Source organism: Pseudoliparis swirei, chromosome 8 (genome assembly GCF_029220125.1).
Source record: "Pseudoliparis swirei isolate HS2019 ecotype Mariana Trench chromosome 8, NWPU_hadal_v1, whole genome shotgun sequence".
In the NCBI taxonomy this organism is placed as follows: Eukaryota; Metazoa; Chordata; class Actinopteri; order Perciformes; family Liparidae; genus Pseudoliparis; species Pseudoliparis swirei.
Window position 1 is genome coordinate 676427 of NC_079395.1, and position 15532 is coordinate 691958.

The 15532-nt window shown below is 46.3% G+C and overlaps 4 non-coding genes across 4 annotated transcripts; all 4 read left to right on the forward strand.

The window, feature by feature from the left end:
- Positions 1–10059: 10059 nt before the first annotated feature.
- On the forward strand, positions 10060–10142 carry trnal-uaa (transfer RNA leucine (anticodon UAA)). The gene has a single exon. It is a non-coding gene; the product is annotated as a tRNA-Leu (tRNA).
- Positions 10143–11330: 1188 nt separating this feature from the next.
- On the forward strand, positions 11331–11413 carry trnal-uaa (transfer RNA leucine (anticodon UAA)). Its single transcript has one exon. It is a non-coding gene; the product is annotated as a tRNA-Leu (tRNA).
- A 796-nt stretch (positions 11414–12209) lies between these two features.
- trnal-uaa (transfer RNA leucine (anticodon UAA)) lies at positions 12210–12292 on the forward strand. The gene has a single exon. It is a non-coding gene; the product is annotated as a tRNA-Leu (tRNA).
- A 2927-nt stretch (positions 12293–15219) lies between these two features.
- On the forward strand, positions 15220–15302 carry trnal-uaa (transfer RNA leucine (anticodon UAA)). Its single transcript has one exon. It is a non-coding gene; the product is annotated as a tRNA-Leu (tRNA).
- Positions 15303–15532: the final 230 nt, after the last annotated feature.

Consider the following 15532-nt stretch of genomic DNA (forward strand, 5'->3'; position numbering starts at 1 on the left):
CTTCTCACCTGGTCAGTCGTCACAGAGAGAGGGAGAGGGGGGAGGGTAGAGGAGCCCATTGTTATTGAGGGCTCGGTGGATGTGCAGCTCAGCAGGGGACAGAGGGGAGGAGGTGTTTGGGAGGTGTGATGTGTGGAGGACGGGAGGCTGTGAACTGACCCTATTGAAAACACAGTTCAGCTCGTTGGCCCTCTCCAGGAGCCCCTGGCTGTCTCCCTCCACCTTGAAGCCAGTTATCTGCTTCATGCCAGACCACACCTCCCTTGTGTTGTTCAGCTGGAGTTTGGCCTCCAGCTTCCTCCTGTAGGAGTCCTTGCCCTCCCTGAGCTTCACCTTCAGGTTGCGCTGGGGTCTCGTCAGCTCAATCCTGTCTCCAGACCTGAAAGCAGCTTTCTTCATGTTAAGAAGCGCCTTCAGGTCCCTGGTGAATCAGGGCTTGTTGTTGGGGAAGCAGCGCACAGTCCGTGATGGGATGGTGGTGTGTTCACAGAACTTGATCTATTCCGTCCTGCAGTCGCTCATACTGTTGATGTCCTCCCGTGCGGTCCACACAGCACATCCCAGTCCGTTGACTCAAGCAGTCCTGTAGGCGTCGTTAGCCTCCAGAGACCACCTCCTCTCAGTCCTGGTGGTCACCGGCAGCCTCTTCACCAGAGGAGCATACCTGGGTGTCAGCGGACCAGGTCATGATCAGACCTGCCGAGGGGAAGGGCAGTGGCGCTGTATGCATCCTTAGTATTAGCATACAGCAAGTCCAGAGTTTTATTGTTCCTTGTTGGGCAGTCTATGTATTGATGGAAGGTTGGCAGAGCTTTTTCCAATGTGGTGTGGTTAAAGTCACCAGTGATAGCCATGAATGCTCCAGGCTGATGATTCAGCAGAGCAGACACAGTGGAGTGGATGGTGTCCACAGCTTCCTCAGCGTCAGCTGATGGCGGCACGTACACGACAACCAAAATGGCGGACGTGAACTCTCTCGGCAAATAATGTACGGGCGCATCCCCGGCCAACAGTTCAATGTTCGGGCTACAAGCGCTCCTTCACGCACACATGGTCCGGATGGCACCACCGTTCATTCACATAAACAGCGATCCCGCCCCCCCTCTTCTTACCGCTCTGTGTAGCGTCTCTGTCAGCCGAACAGTCCTGAAGCCGGGCAAAGGCGCAGTGATCCGGGTAGTCCGCGTGCAGCCACGTCTGAGTGAAGCACAAGAGACTGCTCTCACGGAAGACCCTCTCGGTCATTACCAGCGCCGAGCTCATCCGTCTTATTCGCCAAAGACCTCACGTTCCCGTTATGATCGACGGTACCGAGGGTTTGTATCTCCTCGTTTAGCCCTCCGGCGCCAGATCTGCAGCCGAGCCCTTCTCCGTAGCTCCAGCGGGATCACAGGTCTGTCTCCAGGCAGAAGCTTCGGCCTGCACAGCGCGATCAGCTGAGCGCGCGAGTAGACGACAGTCCCCGTCATTGTTTTGCTGTGGCTCTCCGATAGTCACGACAAAGTGAACAAAAGCCACAGTAGAATTATCGAAAAAAGTAGTTATGGTCCAGTGTCCGACCGTAACTAAGACAAACGTGAAAGAAAAGAAAAAGAAAGAGAGAGGAAAAGTGCAAAAAAAGACAATAAGGTAAAAGCAAAACGCCACTACTGAAACAAGCAGCCGTTGGCACAGCGCTTCCTCCTATCCGCCTTTACATTCATAAGGACATATTTTCAAGAGTTTGCTTACTTGCATGAGCGTATGACAGTATTTGAGTGTATTTGCTCCCAAACCCAGGGTAGAATATTACATAAAAAGACAACGGAATATTGCATGGAGCCTCTCCCTCGTCTTTAGGTAAAAGGCGTTGACTCGTGACCTGTCCGCCGCCTGCATGACTTTTACCTCCATTTATCTCCACGCTGCGTAATCTAAGAGCGCGCTGGAGCCTTACAGATCACGCACTTCACTTTAAATTCACATCGCCACACTCCGGGGATCTTTTATTTAGCGCGTGTGTGTGAGTGAGGCGGGTTATCCAGGGCCGACGTTCCATCAATCAAACCCAAAAGACGTGCAATAGACGTGCATTCTGAACTTTAAATTACAAGAAGTTCTTCAGTGGGAGCGGTTATAACAACGAATATGCAATCACAGAAATATTTCATTCCCTTAAATATTCCCCACTTTTGGTTTGTTGTCATTTTTTTGGTGAGAATGATCAACAACGGATGTTTTTGGGTTGACATGCATCTGTTAAAAATCAGCACCAGGATGGCCGAGTGGTAAAGGCGTTGGACGTAAGACCCAATGGGCAGATGCCCTCGTGGGTTCGAACCCCACTCCTGGTATATTTATGCTATAATTACTCACTTCTAAAAAGTCAGAGTTGACATACTTGGAGGGGAACATTTTAAAGCCTGTTCACGTTTAACTTCTAAATCTCCACCCACGTAAACATCAACATCGATCAATACAGCAGAGCGGCTGACACGGTGGTTGAAGACTGCAGCAGAAGAACTCATGAAGTGAGTCAGCTGCACGTTGCTGTTGCCTCTTTTTATCAATGCAAAGTAACAGTCAGTGCGGTTACATGCAATCGAATTATTGTCTTAGTCGGACTGAAATCGAATTATCCGTTTCATGTAAACAACACCTTAGGACTATATGTCCGACGACTTCCGCCGAATTCATACCCTGATGGATAGGTCGAGATCAGTTGATTGAATTCTCGCGCTCGTCGTAACTCTGAGAACTCGGAACTGGACTGGAATCTTTACGCTTGCTCTCGCCCCTCCTCCTCCTCCCCTCCTCTCCCTCCTCATTGACGAGAGTCGAAAGAGCGATAGAATAAATTTCTCCGATGCTTCGGTGGCGTCTTTGCTTCTCAACATCCAGCATGCTGCCCATGCATTCGCCATTCACATTCGCACCTATTCACAGAAGAGAAGTAGAGTAGGCCTTGCTCTCTGTTTTGCTCTCTATCTTTCTCGAAATGTTGTTGGTGGTTGTTGGTGGTGGTGAAAGTGAAAATGAAATGGCTGTATATAATGCGAGTTATATTAGCCTAATAATTATGCATGGCCATGCCACATGTATGACACTCGGCCTCACTGTATAAGATAGCATAGTCCGACTAAAGCAAGATTCGAATTATACCATCATGTAAACGCACTGATTGGTGCCAGCAGACGGGGACAAAGGTGTTGAAGCCCTTTGCACCTCCGTCAGTCTCCTACGCGGTGCCAATGGACACAAGGCTGCGTGGCTTACAATCACACTTTTGGTGTGGAGGCATTTGCTGGATTGGTTCACCTCCAACACTCCAAGAACATCTCTTCGCCTCAAAAATAAATGTATTTTGCTAAAGATTGGAGGAAAATTAAAATAAATGTACCTTGAAATATCACTAGGGGCGGCTTTAGCTCAGTGGGGTAAGAGGGCCGTCCTGCAACCGCAGGGTTGTGGGTTCGATCCCCGCTCTCCCCATTAGTTGTAAGTCGAAGTGTCCTTGAGCAAGGCACTGAACCCCCAGTTGCTTCCCGGGCGCATCACCGCAGCCCACTGCTCCTTAATAACTAAGGATGGGTTAAATGCAGAGAACTAATTTCCCCTTGGGGATAAATAAAAGTGTATATTCTATATTCTATTCTATAAATGAAACCAAGATGGCTGAGTAGTTAAGGCGTTGGACTTAAGATCAAATGGGCATATTCTCTCGTGGGTTCGATCCCCACTCCTGGTATGTTTGACAGTTTTCACTTTACTATGACATATCTGCATTATCCAGTACTACTTCTATGGAAGGTTGGTTTAAAATTAAGCCCTTTCAAATTCATAAGGGTTTTCTGGCTACCTCTGTGTTGTTCACACTGCTATCCATCCGGCATCATTTTGGTTTTGTTCTGTTCCAGGAAGCAGATGTAAGTGAGAACTGAATGATGCCAGATAATAATCGAATAAATGAAATCAGGGAGATATTTTATTTTAACAACGAATATGTAATTACGGGAATATGTCATAGCCTGAAATATTCCCCATTGTGTCACAGATAGTAACGAGTGTCAATGAGTGCCGAAAGCAAGCAAAATGCAATGGACACAAGGCCGGGTGGGTTCCAATCCCACGTTTGGTGTGTTGACATTTTTTGGGTGAGAATTATCCATATTTTGAAATTGACATCATACAACAGACAAAAAAGAGCATCAGGATGGCCGAGTGGTTAAGGCGTTGCGCTAAAGCTGGGGAACAATAGTCCATCAAGGGAGAGGGGGAAGAAAAAGGAAAAGGGGGAGAAGGGGGAGAAGGGAGAGAGAGGAGAAAGAGAGAGAGAGAGGAAAGAAAGTGAGCCGGGTTCAAATCCCGACACCAGCAGGATGGAGATTTATGATATTCATATTAAAAGTGCTTTTATTGCCCGATATTGACGTGTGTAATGCAATTAACTGTTATGTTAGTATGAAATACAATTTCCATACTTTACTTATGATGTATCCAATGCAGATGACCTGTTAATACACACGTTTTAAATAAAACGCCCCTTGTTTACTCAAGGTATTGACGTTATCTATAATTTGAACATGAACAGAGAACTGAGATAGTATTGATATATACATTGTAATTCTATTATCTCTCATTTGAGTTACTGTGGCCCTGGGTAAAAGTGATGAAAACTGGTCAGTCTAACAAAACAATATTGTAGCTTTTACTCTAATCAGAGTATTGGAGAGTTATTAGTCACTTGAAAACAAGAGTTTGAAAGCAAAACGTATGAGAAATGCAATGATTTATTAAAATAAGATACGGACACAATATACAAAACACCACATTATAATAGAACACCTAAACATATTAAACAACTATATACAAAATTAATGTCCAAAGTTATTTCTTTCTCCTGCTTTCCAACCACTGCTCCTTTGGAACTGTCTCTACTGAGGGGCAGTAAATGACCCCCTTGTACTGGCTGTGCCCAGTCTCTGCAGTCCTGAACTGCCCGCATTTTTTGCACGTATTGTGCAGTACTTTTCTTAAAAGTTTTCTGCGGGCAGGAGCAGAAGTAGGAGCAGGGCCAGGAGCAGTGGCAGGGCGAGGAGCAGGGCCAGGAGCAGGGCCAGGAGCAGTGGCAGGAGCAGTGGCAGGGCCAGGAGCAGTGGCAGGAGCAGTGGCAGGGCCAGGAGCAGGGCCAGGAGCAGGGCCAGGAGCAGTGGCAGGAGCAGTGGCAGGGCCAGGAGCAGGGCCAGGAGCAGTGGCAGGAGCAGTGGCAGGGCCAGGAGCAGTGGCAGGGCCAGGAGCAGTGGCAGGGCCAGGAGCAGGGCCAGGAGCAGGGCCAGGAGCAGTGGCAGGGCCAGGAGCAGGGCCAGGAGCAGGGCGAGGAGCAGGGCCAGGAGCAGGAACAAGCCTCTGAGGGACCGAGGGTGAAGCGGGGAACAACTGCCTTGTGGCATTGGATGGGAGAAGGAAAGGTGGCTGTCGAACCACCAGCTGAGGGGCCAGGGATGGAGCAGGAAAGAGCTGCCGCTCCGACTTCCTCTTTAACCTGGCCTGTCCGACAGTGCTGCTGGGCAGCGTATAGAGGTGTGCTGGGCTCGGCAAGGTGGGTGTTGATGCTGGTGGTTGAGTGGCACAAATAAGAGGGTGAGCTGCCAGGGACATTTGACTGGGCATATTTAGCCCTTGTATGACAACTGCATTGTCCTGCTTCTTCACCCTCTTATTGTGCCACTGCACCAGGGTTGTATGGCTCACGTCCACCAGCTGCAGGGTGGTCTCCTGCATGACTATCCCGTTGTCAAGAATGCACTGCCTGACTTTACGATAGTCATCCAGGATTAGCAGCCATCTGGACAGCGTGCCAGCCCCCTTCTTCTTGGGACTACGGTGAATAGAGCAGAGCCTGATAAATATAGTCTCTATCAGGCGGCAGCAGTCAGGCCACTGTGCAAGTGGGCCAGTGGTTGTCAGGCTGTGCCTCTTCAAACTTTCCACCCCTGTGGTGAAGTCCTGCTTTTTGCAGGACTTGAACCTCCCCGTGTCCAGCCGACTCTGGTGCCTGGCAGAGAATATAATTCTTTTTTTATCATACTCATCCAGGTTCTGCCACAGAGCAACAATGTTGCTTGCCTATGCAAAGAGAGAGTGATAGAGAGAACACGGTGCATGAGAAGAAAATAAATCTGAATCAATGAGTTTGAATATGAATTACTCGGCACAGAGAGAGAATCAAATATGTCAATGACAATAAATGTTCCTCACCGTCTGGTTGCTCAGAGCCATGGAGGACTGGTTCCTCAACTCCACCAGACACTCTGCCAACTTGTCCACCTTGTCCAACCCTGGCATGCACGAATTATCCACAGCCTGGACAAATCAGAGAAGGATTAGTCACACAATTTGAGGAAAGTAAGCAATGGGACAAAAGACAGATACAGTGATTTTATTTATCTATACAAAATGATGTATTTATATACCTCGGACTCTGAGGAGACACCTGGCTGCGGTATGATGGCAGCAGGATGGAAGGAGGAACTAGCAGACTGGGAGGAGGAGGTAGCAGCCTGGGAGGAGGCAGGAGGCTGGAAGGAGGCTGGAGGCTGGAAGGAGGAGGTAGCAGCCTGGGAGGAGGCAGGAGGCTGGAAGAGCAGATAGGTGGCTGCAGGCTGAGAAGAGTCAGTGAAGCTTGGGTCATCCAGGAGACTTGACACTGTGTCTTCCTGGAAGCCCTCGTCTTCTCCTTCTTCTTCTTCCTCTCTCTCGTTCACATCCTCCAGCATATTGTCTGTCTCCTCTGAGTCAGGGAGTATTTTAAGGGGCTGGCCAGTCTGACTCAACAAATAATCAACCCCGATAAGCTCACCTGTGAAAAAGAGCAGAAACCCCAGCTTAAAAAGACAAACAAACACCACTAGTTTTAGTCAAAGCATACATATAACCGACAAAATTATTATGTAGCCAGGTATTTAACAATACATACCAGTGTACACTTAGAACAGGTCGCAGAAAAGGCCGCGCTAAGTCCACGGACTGTTCAGAAGCAGCACGAGGTGCTGCAGCTGCTGCTGGTGCTGAGACTGAGGCCACGGACATTTCAGTAGCAGCAAGAGCTGCTGGAGCAGGTGCTGGAGCAGGTGCTGGAGCAGGTGCTGGAGCAGGTGCTGGTGCTGGAGCAGGTGCTGGTGCTGGAGCAGGTGCTGGTGCTGGAGCAGGTGCTGGTGCTGGAGCAGGTGCTGGTGCTGGAGCAGGTGCTGGAGCAGGTGCTGGAGCAGGAGCAGGTGCTGGAGCAGGTGCTGGAGCAGGTGCTGAGGCTGAGGCCACGGACTGTGGAACAACAGCAGAATATTGTAACAACAACAGCATAACAGCTTTGTAACAGACATGCAATGCAAGATGAACAATAAAGAGACATCATTATTAAACAAATCACCATAACGCCGTGGAATCCACAATCACAGGCCATGGCGGCCATGGACCCTCCAAAGAGCGTGGTCTGTCCATTATTGTGTTATACTTTACCTTCTGATAGAAGGCGAACCACTTCTTCTGCCTTGGGGCTGGTCTGTTGCCTCCTCCAGAAGGCCAAACCCCAGAGCTGGCAAACGCCCTCAGCCTTGCCATCCACTCCTTATCGCTCATAGCCTTGTGGCTCTTTGGTTTTGTGCTCATCTAAAGAGAACATTGAAACAACGATAATAGCTAAATATAGCCATAACCATGGTGTGCTGAGCTTGCTGAATTAGTGCATATTTATGAGTACAGTAACACAGACACAGCAACTGTTAGTTAAGCAAACTACACTGATAACATGTTGTCGGTTATTGAAACATGGTATTTACACATGTAATCATATCAATACATATAAATATATATATATATATATGGATACACATTATTCACAATTATACTGTGTAATTATACTGTTTCTATAATAAGTCTGTACCAGTTGTTAAATACCAGTAATAAACTATGACTCTGTTTCCTTTAACGCTATATATAAAATGAAGATATATTATAAGAGTCTTTATAAATTAACCATGTACATCTGCTGTCCATACTTGGACGTTTGCGTGTTTTCACTCGGTGCATTACAGTAGTATTTATCCATGGCCGTTTCCGGACATTTTTGCAGGTCACGTTAATATTATACACTTATTATTACACGACTTGCGTTGACGCTCGCGATCTTGCGAGCCTTAGCTCGTTATGCGAATGTACAAATGGCAACCAATGACTTCATGTAGATACACAGTGTATTACTAATGGAGAAGACAATAAAACCGTGCCATGTCACGGACGAGTTGTTTTGCTTGCGCTAGCTACCACTGACTGCTATCCCGTTGTCCAACACTCGTTATTACAATGTAGGTAACGCGATCTCGGAGCATTCGCTCGCTGTGCCTGTAACGTGATGTGACACCGGCGGGCGGAGAAAAAAGTTAACAACCTAGATGTGACGTTTACGGCGGCGGCTAACGAATAATAAAGTAGGATAACTTACGGTTGACACGTTGTCTTCGTTGTAGAAAAGAGCTTTCGTCCAATGTCATGCGTAGCCGTGTTCGTGATCTTGTGCGGCGTAACGATTGGCTGAATCCATTGTGAGGCCGACGCACCATTGGCCCATCCATTGTTGAAGTGTACGTTGCGTACGTCGTACCAACCTTCGCGAGACTTGCCGCGAGGCTGCCCTTAAGATCCAATGGGCATATACCCTCGTAGGTTCGAACCCCACTCCTGGTATATTTGAAAGTTTCCACTTTAATGCAGAACATTCTATGAAGAAAATTTCACAACGGCTTCCTGCTCACCGTAGACCGGTCTTATATTGGTCATTCCTTGAGAGAGGGTGCTGCCTAATCCACCACAGGAACTCCTCCTGGCTGGCTCGCCAAAATTTCTTGAAACTATTAAAACTCTGTTACTTCTTCTCTGCTTCTCCCTTCTAAATAAAGAAGACGTCTTCATCCTATTTAGAGACAAACAAAACGAGTCAACATTGCCGGGCAGTTCAACCTCCAACACTCCAAACGCATCTCTTCACCTCACAAATAAATGTATCTTTCTAACGATTGGAGGAAAATTTTAATAAATTTCCCTTGAAATCACTCTGTAAATATAAACAGGATGGCCGAGTGGTTAAGGCGTTGGACTTAAGATCCAATGGGCATATTCCCTCGTGGGTTTGAACCCCTCTCCTGGTATGTTTGACAGTTTCCACTTGAAAATTCTAGGCAGAAAATGTAACAACAGCTTCCTGCTCACCCTCCGTAGATCCTTCTTAGATTGGTCTTTTCTTGAGAGTGGGTGCCACCTCTTTCTTCATGCCTAATTCCCCCGAGGAACTCCTCTTGGCTGACTCACCAAAATGTCTTGAACCTATTAAAACTCTGTTACTTCTTCTCTGCTACTCCCTTCTAAATAAAGAAGAAGTCTGCATCCTATTTATTGACAAACAGATGATGTCAAAATTGCCGGATCGATTTCCAATACTCCAAAAATATCTCTTCACCTCAAAAATAAATGTATCTTGCTAAGGATTGGAGGACAATTCAAATAGATTTCGCTTTAAATCTCACTGTAAACATAACCAGGATGCCCGAGTGGTTAAGGCGTTGGACTTAAGATCCAATGGGCATATGCCCTCGTGGGTTCAAGCCCCACTCCTGGTATATTTGGCAATATTCACTTTAATGCAGAAAACTCTATGCAGAAGATTTCACAACAGCTTCCTGCTCACCCTCCATAGACAGGTTTTAGATTGGTCATTCCTTGAGAGTGGGTGTCGCCTAATCCACCTCAGGAACTCCTCCTGGCTGGCTCGCCAAAATGTCTTGAAACTATTAAAACTCTGTTACTTCTTCTCTGTTACTCCCGTCTAAATAAAGAAGAAGTCTGCATTCTATTCATTGACAAACAGATGAGGTCAAAATTGCCAGATGGTTGAGGTCCAACGTCATTAACAGATTGGTTCACCTCGAACACAAAAAAAAATATCTCTTCGCCTCACAAATAAATGTATCTTGCTAAAGATTGGAGGAAAATTAACATAAATGTCGCTTAAAATAACTCTGTAAATATATAACCAGGATGGCCGAGTGGTTAAGGCGTTGGACTTAAGATCCAATGGGCATATGCCCTCGTGGGTTCAAACCCCACTCCTGGTATATTTGGCAATATTCACTTTAATGCAGAAAACTCTATGCAGAAGATTTCACAACAGCTTCCTGCTCACCCTCCATAGACCGGTCTTAGATTGGTCATTCCTTGAGAGTGGGTGCCGCCTCGTTCTTCATACCTCATTCCTCCCGGAACTCCTCCTGGCTGGCTCGCCAAAATGTCTTGAAACTATTTAAACTCTGTTCCATCTTCTTATCTTCTTACACTTCAGTAATCCCACAGAACACAAGAGAGACTGGTTCAATGTTCAGTTCACTGTAGATTTTATTTCCAGAATAAATGCACCGAAAGTGAGCAAAGTGCAATGGACCCAATGCCGCGTGGGTACCAAGCCCTCTTTAGATGTGTTGGCATTGTTTGGGTTAGAATGATGGACATTTTTTGTTTGACATCATACAATATTTTAACATCATCACCAGGTTGGCCGAGTGCTTAAGACGTTGGACTTAAGATCCAATGTCCTGGTGGGTTCAAACCCCACACCTTATATTCTATTACTCCCTTTTAAATAAAAAATAAGTCTATTTATCGACAAACAAAAGAAGTCGAGTGGTTAAGGCGTTGGACTTCAGATCCAATGGCCATATTCGAACCCCACTCCTGTTATATGTGACAGTTTCCACATTAATGCAGAAATGTAAACCGGTCTTAAATCGGTCAGCCCTTGAGAATGGGGGTCGCCTCGCGAGAGAATGATCCACACCGAAGAAGTCTGGATCCTTATTATCCACAAACAGCAGAAGTCAGAGGCAACGCACTTTTAAAAATAAAGTCTGTTCACGTTTAACTTCTAAATCTCCACCCACGTAAACATCAACATCGATCAATACAGCAGAGCGGCTGACACGGTGGTTAAAGTCTGCAGCAGAAGAACTCATGAAGTGAGTCAGCTGCACGTTGCTGTTGCCTCTTTTTATCAATGCAAAGTAACATTGGTGCCAGCAGACGGGGACAAAGGTGTTGAAGCCCTTTGCACCTCGTCAGTCGTCTCATACGCGGTGCCAATGGACACAAGGCGCGTGGCTTCCAATCACACTTTTGGTGTGGAGGCATTTGCTGGATTGGTTCACCTCCAACACTCCAAAAACATCTCTTCGTCTCAAAAATAAATGTATCTTGCTCAAGATTGGAGGAAAATTCAAATAGATTTTGCTTGAAATAACACTGTAAATATAACCAGGATGGCCGAGTGGTTAAGGCGTTGGACTTAAGATCCAATGGGCATATGCCCTCGTGGGTTCGAACCCCACTCCTGGTATTATAATACTCCCTTCTAAATAAAGGAGAAGTCTGCATCCTATTTATCGACTAAGTGCACGATCACACCAGACGCGCCTCTAAAAAAATGCAGCCGCACCAAAAACACCTAGGCAAAACAGTGCGGCGCACCTGTGGAACGGACCTGCGTGCGCAACCAACCGTTGATTTTGGGTTCAAGATATTTTTTAAAAGAAAGGAAAGAGTACGGCGAACACCACCATCTATTCCATGAGTTATGTCTCGATGGCGAGGCTTTCAGTTGCACTTCCGACCGAGCAGAAGTCAGTTTGAGTCGTGTTTAGATTTAGAATTATAAAGATATTCGAAATTAAATACCGCTAATATAATATATAATATGAGGTTCTCCTCGGGAAAACAGGAAGGAAAGCCCGCCTCCTGCTTGATCCGATTGGCTGCATTGGCCGAGTGTGACATTGATGAGCTGTGCGCCTCCGCGCCTCGCGTCTAAAGTTGAGAATAATTTAACTTGTAACCGCGCCGGAAAAACGCAAGAAACCCGCGCCACGTAGCGTTTAAAAGGTGCGTCTGAAAGTCGCGCCGTACCAGAGGGAATCAACGGTTTTGCGGCTACACGTTTTTGAGAGGCGCGTCTGGTGTGATCGAGCCCCATCAGAAGTAGTCAACGTTGCCGGATGGTTCACCTCCAGCTTCATTGCCGGGCAGTTGACCTCCAACACTCGCACCACATCTCTTTGGCTCACAAATGAATGTATCTTGGTAAAGATTGGAGGAAAATTAAAATGAATTTCGCTTAAAATGACACTGTAAATATAACCAGGATGGCCGAGTGGTTAAGGCGTTGGACTTAAGATCCAATGGGCATATACCCTCGTGGGTTCGAACCCCACTCCTGGTATTATATTACTCCCTTCTAAATAAAAAAGTCTGCATCCTATTTATCGACTAACAGAAGTAGTCAACGTTGCCGCATGGTTCACCTCCAGCTTCATTGCCGGGCAGTTGATCTCCAACACTCGCACCACATCTCTTTGGCTCACAAATATGTTTATCTTAATAAAGATTTGAGGAGAATGAAAATAAATATGTCCCTTGAAATTGTTGGAGTTGGACAGCGACACACCACCTGGACGACACTCACTGGAAGAAAGACAGCGGTAGAGTTCTACGTTACATTTATTAGCGTTTTATTCAGAAATCAGGATACAAGTAGACATCATGCATGGACCCCCCTCCTCAGCTGGGACCCGTGGCCCGAGCGCTGGAGAGAAGACCCCGGTTCAGAGTGTGCAGCCATTTTAAATAGCCGAAAGGACCAGTTCTGATTGATCAGGAGATAAGGGGGTGGGGTTTTCTCATTGGCTCTTGTTCCTCTGCTTCCGCCGTTGTCGCTCCTTCATTGGTTCTTCTCGTCTGCCAATGAGTGCATATGTTGTGAAAAAGAGTGTGGGAAGAAAGATGGAATTCACATGTAGCTTCCTTTGTCTGAGCTGGGGAGTTTCCTAAGATAATCTTATCTCTTCCGAGGTGGGATGCGCTGGAGGTCATTTGTCAAAAGGAGCCCTTCACGTGTGTGTGTGTGTGTGGGTCAGAGAAAGGCCATGTGTGTGTGTGTGTGTGTGTCAGAGAGGGGTCAGTGAGTGGCCTCGAGTGTCTGAAAGGAGAATAATGGCCACATCTGGACCCTTCCTTATCTATCTTCCTGGTGAGGTAAGGACTGTGATTGCTCTTTCTAAACTATGAATACAATGAGCTCTCTGTCTAGTCATCTTCTTGGATGAGTGCAGTGCAGAAGGGGGGGGGGGGGTGCATAAAAATTCCTTAGGTGTCACTGTTATCTTTCTTTAGATCAGCTCAGACGCCAGAGCGCCCTGCCGAAGTATTCAACTCTCATTCAGTGTTTTTCCACCTTACACATAATCTATATGCAAACAATACTAGGCTGTGCTAAGCTAAAATATATATTCTTTACAAAATCACGTTAAAAAAACCCAGGATGGCCGAGTGGTTAAGGTGTGAGTCTTAAGATCCAATGGGCATATGCCCTCGTGGGTTTAAACCCCACTGCTGGTATATTTGACAGTTTTCACTTTAATGCAGAAAATTCTATGCAGAAGATTTCACATCAGCTTCCTGCTCACCCTCCATAGACCGGTCTTAGATTGGTCATTCCTTGAGAGTGGGTGCCGCCTAATCCACCACAGGAACTCCTCCTGGCTGGCTCGCCAACATTTCTTGAAACTAATTAAACTCTGTTCCATCTTCTTATCTTCTTACACTTCAGTAATCCAACAGAACACAAGAAAGACTGGTTCAATGTTCAGTTTAGATTTTATTTCCAGAATAAATGCGCCGAAAGTGAGCAAAGTGCAATGGACACAATGCCGCGTGGGTACCAAGCCCTCTTTAGATGTGTTGGCATTGTTTTGCTTTGAATGATGGACATTTTTTGTTTGACATCATACAATATTTAAACATCAGCACCAGGATGGCCGAGTGGTTAAGGCGTTGGACTTAAGATCCAATGTGATATGCCCTCGTGGGTTCGAACCCCACTCCTGGTATTATATTAATCCCATTTAAATAAAAAAGAAGTCTATTTATCGATAAACAAAAGAAGTCGAGTGGTTAAGGCGTTGGACTTCAGATCCAATGGCCATATTCGAACCCCACTCCTGGTATATTTGATAGTTTCCACATTAATGCAGAAATGTAAACCGGTCTTAGATCGGTCAGCCCTTGAGAGTGGGGGTCGCCTCGCGAGAGAATGATCCACACCGAAGAAGTCTGGATCCTTATTATCCACAAACAGCAGAAGTCAGAGGCAACGCACTTTTAAAAATGAAAAGCCTGTTCACGTTTAACTTCTAAATCTCAACCCACGTAAACATCAACATCGATCAATACAGCAGAGCGGCTGACACGGTGGTTAAAGACTGCAGCAGAAGAACTCTGTGGAGTGGGTGCTGCCTAATTCCCCCCAGGAACTCTTCCTCGCTGGCTCGCCAAAATGTGTTGAACCTTTTAAAACTCTGTGGCTGTGTCTACTACCGGACACTTTACGAAGTACACTGCAATACAGTGCACTGACACTCCGTCGCTGATAAGTGCTGTATCAAATGGAACACTTACGTTAACCATTTGGCGGAAGTGACGGACGCAAATCTGTTCACGGCACCCGTGAAATTAAGCCCGGGAGTGACGTACGCAAATCTGCTTGCGATACCCGCGAAACTTAAACTGACAAAATGAATGCACTTCTTGCCCTCTTTTTGTCCCTTGTTTACCCCTTTCTCCACCCCATGTGGAATTTACGGTCCACCCCATTTGCGGTCTGTAGCTTTGTGGTCTACCGCTTGTTCTCCCGTAGCGTCTCGTCCGCCATTGTTTTAGAAATCAAATGAAAAGCTGGCGAAAGGGCTCCTCCTCTTCCGCTACGTAGCCAAGATGGCGCCCGTTTAGGGCCAGTAGTGTCCATCGTTTTACACTACATTTTTTGCCCGTTTGCAGTGCGCCTTCCGGGTACTTTCAGTGCACTGAATTCTGCTGGTTTTGTCAGTGTGGCGCCCTAAGCACTGAAAGTCAGTGCTCGAAGTGCTCAAGTGTCCGGTAGTAGACACAGCCTGTTACTTCTTCTCTGCTACTCCCTTCTAAATAAAGAAGATGTCTGCATGCTATTTATAGACAAACAAAACTAGTCAACATTGCCGGGCAGTTCACCTCCAACACTCAAAACGCATTACTTTGCCTCTCAAATAAAAGTATCTTGCTAAAGATTGGAGGAAAATTTAATTAAATTTCCCTTGAAATCACATTGTTAATTTAACCAGGATGGCCGAGTGGTTAAGGCGTTGGACTTAAGATCCAATGGGCATATACCCTCGTGGGTTCGAACCCCACTCCTGGTATTATATTACTCCCTTCTAAATAAAGAAGAGGTATGCGTCGTATTTATCGACAAACTGAAGTAGTCAACATTGTCGGGTGGTTCACGTCTCGTGTCATTGCCGGATGGTTGACCCCTAACGCAACTCTTCGCCTCACAAATATGTTTATCTTGCTTAAGATTTGAGGAAAATTTAAATAAATTTACCTTGAAATCACACTGTAATTATCACCAGGATGGCCGAGTGGTTAA